The sequence below is a fragment of the Mus caroli genome, unplaced genomic scaffold (assembly GCF_978045245.1).
Source record: "Mus caroli unplaced genomic scaffold, Mus_caroli_1 scaffold_5, whole genome shotgun sequence".
NCBI classification, from domain to species: domain Eukaryota; kingdom Metazoa; phylum Chordata; class Mammalia; order Rodentia; family Muridae; genus Mus; species Mus caroli.
The window spans coordinates 139,428,319-139,436,070 of record NW_028227260.1 but is presented as its reverse complement, the minus strand read 5'-3'; the positions used below and the strand labels follow the sequence as shown (position 1 = coordinate 139,436,070).

Genomic DNA, 7,752 nt, shown 5'->3' with positions numbered 1-7,752 from the left:
CCCCATAAGTTCGTTTACTGTTGACCATAAGTGGTGTTTGCTATCCTGGGTTTTTTGTTATTTCAGAAGAATTTGAAAATTGCTCTTTATATCTCTGTGAAGAATTAAGTTGCACATAAACATAATAGAAACCTACAGAACCCCAAACACATTAGACATAAAAGGAATCCTTCCTGTTCCATAATAATCAAATCATCAAATGCATAAAACAGAGAAAGAATATTAAAAACAGTAAGAGAACAAGTTCAAGTAACATATAAATGCAGATTTACACAAGACTTCTCAACAGAGACTATAAAGCCTGGGCAGAGGTCAAATCTCTCAATTACCATACATGGAGAAATCAAGATATTCCATGTCAAAACAAAATTTACATAGTATCTGTCCACAAATCCAGCCCTATAAAGAATAATAGAAGGAAAACACAAGGAAGGAAACTGCACCTAAGAAAAAGCAAGAGATTAATCTTCTTACAACAAACCCAAAAGAAGAGAACCACACAAATGTAATTCCACCTCTAACAACAAGATAAGGAAGCAACGATCATAGGTCCTTAATATCTCTCAACATCTATGGACTCAAGTATCCAATAAAATGACATAGACTAACATAGACTAACAGAATGGATCTATAAACTGGACCCAGCATTTTGTTACATACAGGAAACACACCTCAGTGACAAAGACAGACACTACCTCAAAGTAAAAGACTGGAATTTTTTTTTCCAAGCAAATGGTCCCAAGAAACAAGCTGGAGTGGCAATCCTAGTATGCAATAAAATAGAAGATGCACAGGGACCTCACATTTGTCCTTGATGTTCAGAGAGGAGCTCTGGAGGACATCTGGAGACCAACAAAGTTTCTAAAAGTGGTTCTCAGTATAATATACTGACAATGAGTGGGTTTTTTCTAGTTGTTGGACTATAATTCCTATCTAGGGTCTTGGATGTGCCAGCAGCCCTGGCTAGGGCTGGCTAATCTGCCTCTCTCTGGCTGGCTCCCACTGTGCTGCCTCTAGCTTGCCACTTCCTCCTGCTCCTCTTCTCCCTGCTCACAGGATGGCAAGATGGCTTCACCGGACATGCCAAGCTTCCTCCTCACCTTAGAATTCAATAAGACCATCATGGACAAGAACAGAGACAATTCGATCCTGTGTGTTGCACCAGGCCAGCAACTGCCCGAGAGCCTACATACCACTTATCACAAGGGCTACTACAATGAGTACATGCAACAAGTCCTCAAGTTCCTGGGTGAGCAGGGTGTAGGACTCAGGGACCTGCGTGCTATCTACAGACCATCCCCCGTTCTCCAGCCCTGGGCCATTTGCTAAAGTTCATAACCAAACAGGACTTCTGCTTTGAGGTTATTCTCATTTCAGATGCCAACATCTGTGTGGAGAGTGGCCTGAGTGGAGCAGGCCAACATACTTTATTCCATCTAACTCTATGAAGAATTGATTTGGAATTTTGATGAGGATTGCAATGAATCTGCAGATTGCTTTCAACAAGCTGGCCATTTTTACTATATTGATTCTGCCAGTCCATGAGCATGGGAGATCTTTCCAACTTCTGAGATCCTCTTTGATTTCTTTCTTCAGAAACTTGAAGTTCTCATCATACAGATCTTTCACTTCCTTAGTTAGAGTCACACCAAGGTACTTTATATAGTATATGACTATTCTGAAGGTTGTCTTTTCCCTAATTACTTTATAAGCCTATTTATCCTTTGAGTAGAGGAAGGCTACTGATTTGTTTGAGTTAATTTAGTATCCAGCCACTTTCCTGAAGTTGATTGTGAAGTTTAGGAGTTCTCTGGTGGAATTTTTGGGGTCACTTAAGTTTACTATCATATCATCTGCAAATAGTGATATTTTTACTTCTCCCTTTCCAAATTATGTCCCATTGACCTCCTTTTGTTGTCTGATTGCTTTGGCTAGGAATACAAGTACTATATTGAATAAGAAGGGAGAGACTGGGCAGCCTTGTCTAGTACCTGATTTCAGTGGGATTGCTTCAAGTTTCTCTCCATTTAGTTTGATGTTGGCTACTGGTTTATTGTATATTTCTTTTTACTATGTTTAGGTATGGTCCTTAAATTCCTGATATTTCCAAGACTTTTACCATGAAGGGGTGTTGAATTTTGTCAAATGATTTCTCAGCATTTAATGAGATCATCCTGTGTTTTTTTTTCTCTTAGAGTTTGTTTACATAGTGAATTACTTAGATGGATTTCCATATATTGAACCATTCTTGCATCCCTGGGATGAAGCCAACTTGATCATGATGGATGAATATTTTGATATATTCTTTGATTCAGTTTGCGAGAATTTAAAAAAAAATTTATTAGGTATTTTCCTCATTTACATTTCCAATGTTATCCCAAAAGACCCCCCATACCGTCCACCACTCCCCTAACCACACACTCCCACTTCTTGGCCCTGGCATTCCCCTGTTCTTAGGCATATGAAGTTTGCACAACCAATGGGCCTCTCTTTCCACTTATGGCCAACTAGGCCATCTTCTGATCCATATGCAGCTAGAGACATGAGCTCCGGGGGTATTGGTTAGTTCATATTGTTGTTCCATCTATAGGGTTGCAGATCCCTTTAGCTCCTTGGGTACTTTCTCTAGCTCCTACATTGGGGGCCCAGTGATCCATCCAATAGCTGACTGTGAACATGCACTTCTGTGTTTGCCAGGCCCCAGCATAGTCTCACAAGAGACAGCTATATCAGGGACCTTTTAGCAAAATCTTGCTTGCGATTGCAATGGTGTCAGCATTTGGAGGCTGATTATGGGATGGATTCCTAGATGTGGCAGTCTCTAGATGGTCCATCCTTTTGTCTCAGCTCCAAACTTTGTCTATGTAATTCCTTCCATGGGTGTTTTGTTCCCAATTCTAAGAAGGGGCAAAGTATCCACGCTTTGGTCTTCGTTATTATTTAAATTTTATGCGTTTCGCAAACTATATCTTATATCTTGGGTATTCTAAGTATCTGGGCTAATATCCACTTATCAGTGAGTATATATCATGTGAGTTCTTTTGTGATTGGATTACCTCACTCAGGATGATATCCTCCAGTTACATCCATTTGCCTAGAAATTTCACAAATTCATTATTTTTAATAGCTGAGTAGTACTCCATTGTGTAAATGTATCACATTTTCTGTATCCATTCCACTGTTTAGGGGCATCTTGGTTCTTTCCAGCTTCTGGCTATTATAAATAAGGCTGCTATGAACATAGTGGAGCATGTGCCTTTCTTACCAGTTGGAACATCTTCTGGATATATGCCCAGAAGAGGTATTACAGGATCCTCCGGTAGTACTATGTCCAATTTTCTGAGGAACTGCCAGAAAAATTTCCAGAGAGATTGTAAAAGCTTGCAATCCCACCAACAATGGAGAAGTGTTCCTCTTTCTCTACATCCTCACCAGCATCTGCTGTCACCTGAATTTTTAATCTTAGCCATTCTGATTGGTATGAGATGGAAACTCAGGGTTGTTTTGATTTGCATTTCCCATATGATTAAGGATGCTGGACATTTTTTCAGGTGCTTCTCAGCCATTCAGTATTTCTCAGGTGAGAATTCTTTGTTTAGATCTGAGCCCCATTTTTTAATGAGGTTATTTGATTTTCTGGAGTCAACATTCTTGAGTTCTTTAAATATAGTGGATAATAGTCCCATATCTGATTTACATAGGTAAAGATCCTTTCCCAATCTGTTGGTAGCCTTTTTGTCTTATTGACAGTGTCTTTTGCCTTACAGAAGTTTTGCAATTTTATGAGGTCCCATTTGACAATTCTCGATTTTACAGCACAAGCCATTGCTGTTTTATAGAGGAATTTATTCCCTCTGCCCATCTCTTCGAGGCTTTTCGCCACTTTCCCCTCTATAAGTTTCAGTGTCTCTGGTTTTTTTGTTTTTGTTTTTCTTTTTGTTTTTGTTTTAGTGTCTCTGGTTTTATGTGGAGTTCCTTGATCCACTTAGACTTGAAGTCAGTACAAGGAGATAGGAATGGATAAATTCGCATTTTTCTACATGATAACAACCAGTTGTGCCAGCACCATTTGTTAAAAATGCTGTCTTTTTTCGACTGGATGGTTTTAGCTCCCTTATCAAAGATCAAGTGACCATAGGTGTGTGGGTTTATTTCTGGGTCTTCAATTCTATTCCATTGGCATACTTGTCTGTCGCTATACCAGTACCATGCAGATTTTGTCACAATTGCTCTGTAGTAAAGCTTTAGGTCAGGCATAGTGATTCCACCAGAGGTTCTTTTATTCTTGAGAAGACTTTTTGCTATCCTAGGATTTTTGTTATTCCAGATGAATTTGCAGATTTCTCTTTCTAATTCGTTGAAGAATTGAGTTGGAATTTTGATGGGGATTGCATTGAATCTGTAGATTATTTTTGGCAAGATAGCCCTTTTTATTATATTAATCCTGCCAATGCATGAGCATGGTGATCTTTCCATCTTCTGAGATCTTCTTTAATTTCTTTCTTTAATTTCTTGAAGATTTTATCATACAGATCTTTCACTTCCCTAGTTAGAGTTATGCCAAGATATTTTATATTATTTGTGACTATTGAGAAGGGTGTTGTTTCCCTAATTTCTTTCTCAGCCTGTTTATCCTTTGTGTACAGAAAGGCCATTGACTTGTTTGAGTTAATTATATATCCAGCTACTTCATTGAAGCTGTTTATCAGGCTTAAAAGTTCTCTGGTGGTATTTTTAGGGTCATTTATATATACTATAATATCATCTGCAAAAAGTGATATTTTGACTTCTTCCTTTCCAAATTGTATCCCCTTGATCCCCTTTTGTTGTGTATTTGCTCTGGCTAGGACTTCAAGTACAATGTTGAATAGGTAGGGAGAGATTGGACAGCCTTGTCTAGTCCCTGATTTTAGTGGGATGTCTTCCAGCTTCTCACCATTTACTTTGATGTTGGCTACTGGTTTGCTGTAGATTGCCTTTATCATTTTTAGGTATGGGTCTTGAATTCCTGATCTTTCCAAGACTTTTATCATGAATGGGCGTTGGATTTTGTCAAATGCTTTCTCTGCATCTAACAAGATGATCATGTGGTTTTTGTCTTTGAGTTTGTTTATATAAGGGATTAAATTGATGGATTTCCATATATTAAACCTTCCCTGCATCCCTGGAATAAAACCTACTTGGTCAGGTTGGATGATTGTTTTAATGTGTTCTTGGATTCTGATAGAGAGAATTTTATTGAGTATTTTTGCATTGATATTCATAAGGGAAATTGTTCTGAAGTTCTCTATCTTTGTTGGATCTTTCTGTGGTTTAGGTATCAGAGTAATTGTGGCTTCATAGAATGAATTGGGTAGAGTGCCTTCTGCTTATATTTTGTGGAATAGTTTGTGCAGAACTGGAATTAGATCTTTTTTGAAGGTCTGATAGAACTCTGCACTAAACCTGTCTGGTCCTGGGCTTTTGTTGGTTGGGAGACTATTAATGACTGCTTCTATTTCTTTAGGGGATATGGGACTGTTTAGATCATTAACTTGATCTTTATTTAACTTTGGAACCTGGTATCTGTCTTAAAATTTGTCCATTTCATCCAGGTTTTCCATATTTATTGACTATAGCCTTTTAAAGAAGGATCTGATGATCTTTTGGATTTCTTCAGGATCTGTTGTTATGTCTCCATTTACATTTCTGATTTTGTTAATTAGGATGCTTTCCCTGTGCCCTCTAGTGAGTCTGGCTAAGGGTTTATCTATCTTTTTGATTTTCTCAAAGAACCAGCTCTTCATTTGGTTGATTCTTTGAATACTTCTTGTTTCCACTTGTTTGATTTGGCCCCTTAGTTTGATTATTAACTCACATCTACTCCTCTTGGGTGAATTTGCTTCCTTTTGTTCTAGAGCTTTTAGGTATGTTGTCAAGCTGCTAGCTTGTGCTCTCTCTAGTTTCTTTTTGAGGCACTTAGAGCTATGAGTTTCTCTATTAGAAATGCTTTCATTGTGTCCCATAACATTGGGTATATTGTGGCTTCATTTTCATTAAACTCTAAAATGTCTTTAATTTCTTTCTTTATTCCTGCCTTGACCAAGGTATCATTGAGAAGAGTCTTGTTCATTTTCCACGTGAATGTTGGCTTTCTATTTTTTATGTTGTTATTGAAGATCAGCCTTAGTCCATGGTGATCTGATAGGATGCATGGGACAATTCCAATATTTTTGTATCTGTTGAGGCCTGTTTTGTGACCAATTATATGATCAATTTTGGAGAATGTACCATGTGGTGCTGAAAAGAAGGTATATCATTTTGTTTAAGGATGAAATGTTCTGTAGATATTTGTTAAATCCATTTGGTCCATAACTTCTGTTACTTTCACTGTGTCCCTGTTTAGTTTGTCTTTCCACAATCTGTCCAGTGACGAAAGTGGTATGTTGAAGTCTTCCACTATTATTGTGTGAGGTGCAATGTATTCTTTGAAATTTCCTAAGGTTTCTTTAATGAATGTCGCTGTTCTTGCATTTTGGAGCATAGATATTCAGAATTGAGAGTTCCTCTTGGAGGATTTTAATTTTGATGAGTATGAAGTGTCCCTCCTTGTCTTTTTTGATGACTTTGGGTTGGAAGTTGATTTTATTCGATATTAGAATGGCGACTCCAGCTTGTTTCTTCTGACCATTTGCTTGGAAAATTGTTTTACATTCTCTCACTCTGAGGTAGTGTCTGTCTTTTTCCCTGAGATGGATTTCCTGTAAGCAGCAAAATGTTGGGTCCTGTTTGTGTAGCCAGTCTGTTAGTCTATGTCTTTTTATTGAGGAATTGAGTCCATTGATATTAAGAGATATTAAGGAAAAGTAATTGTTGCTTCCTATTATTTTTGTTGTTAGAGTTGGCATTCTGTTCTTGGGGCTGTCTTCTTTTTGGTTTGTTGAAGGATTACTTTCTTGCTTTTTCTAGGGCATGGTTTCTGTCCTTCTATTGGTTTTTTTCTGTCATTATCCTTTGAAGGGCTGGATTCATGGAAAGATAATCTGTGAATTTGGCTTTGTCGTGGAATACTTCTGTTTCTCCATCTATGGTAATAGAGAGTTTGGCTGGGTATAGTAGCCTGGGCTGGCATTTGTGTTCTCTTAGTGTCTGTATAACATCTGTCCAGGTTCTTTTGGCTTTCATAGTCTCTGGTGAAAAGCCTGGTGTAATTCTGATAGGTCTGCCTTTATATGTTACTTGACTTTTATTCCTTGCTGCTTTTAATATTCTATCTTTATTTGGTGCATTTGTTTTTCTGATTATTTTGTGTTGGTAGGAATTTCTTTTCTAGTTCGGTCAATTTGGAGTGCTGTAGGCTTCTTGTATGTTTATAGGCATCTCTTTCTTTACGTTTGGGAAATTTTCTTCTATAATTTTGTTGAAGATGTTTGCTGGTCCTTTGAGTTGAAAATCTTCAATCTCATCTATTCCTATTATCAGTAGGATTGGTCTTCTCATTGTGTCCTGGATTTCCTGGATGTTTTGAATTAGGATCTTTTTGCATTTTGCATTTTCTTCAATTGTTGTGCTGATGTTCTCTGTGGAATTTTCTGCACCTGAGATTCTCTCTTCTATCTCTTGTATTCTGTTGCTGATGCTCAAATCTATGGTTCCAGATTTCTTTCCTAGGGTTTCTATCTCCAGCATTAAATCACTTTGGGTTTTTGTTATTGTGTCTACTTCCCTTTTTAAGTCTAGTATGGTTTTGTTCATTTCCATCACCTTTTTGGA

General features: G+C 37.7%; 1 pseudogene; it reads left to right on the top strand.

The window, feature by feature from the left end:
• Positions 1-945: 945 nt before the first annotated feature.
• Positions 946-1,448, top strand: LOC110287093 (phosphoethanolamine/phosphocholine phosphatase pseudogene; annotated as a pseudogene).
• Positions 1,449-7,752: the final 6,304 nt, after the last annotated feature.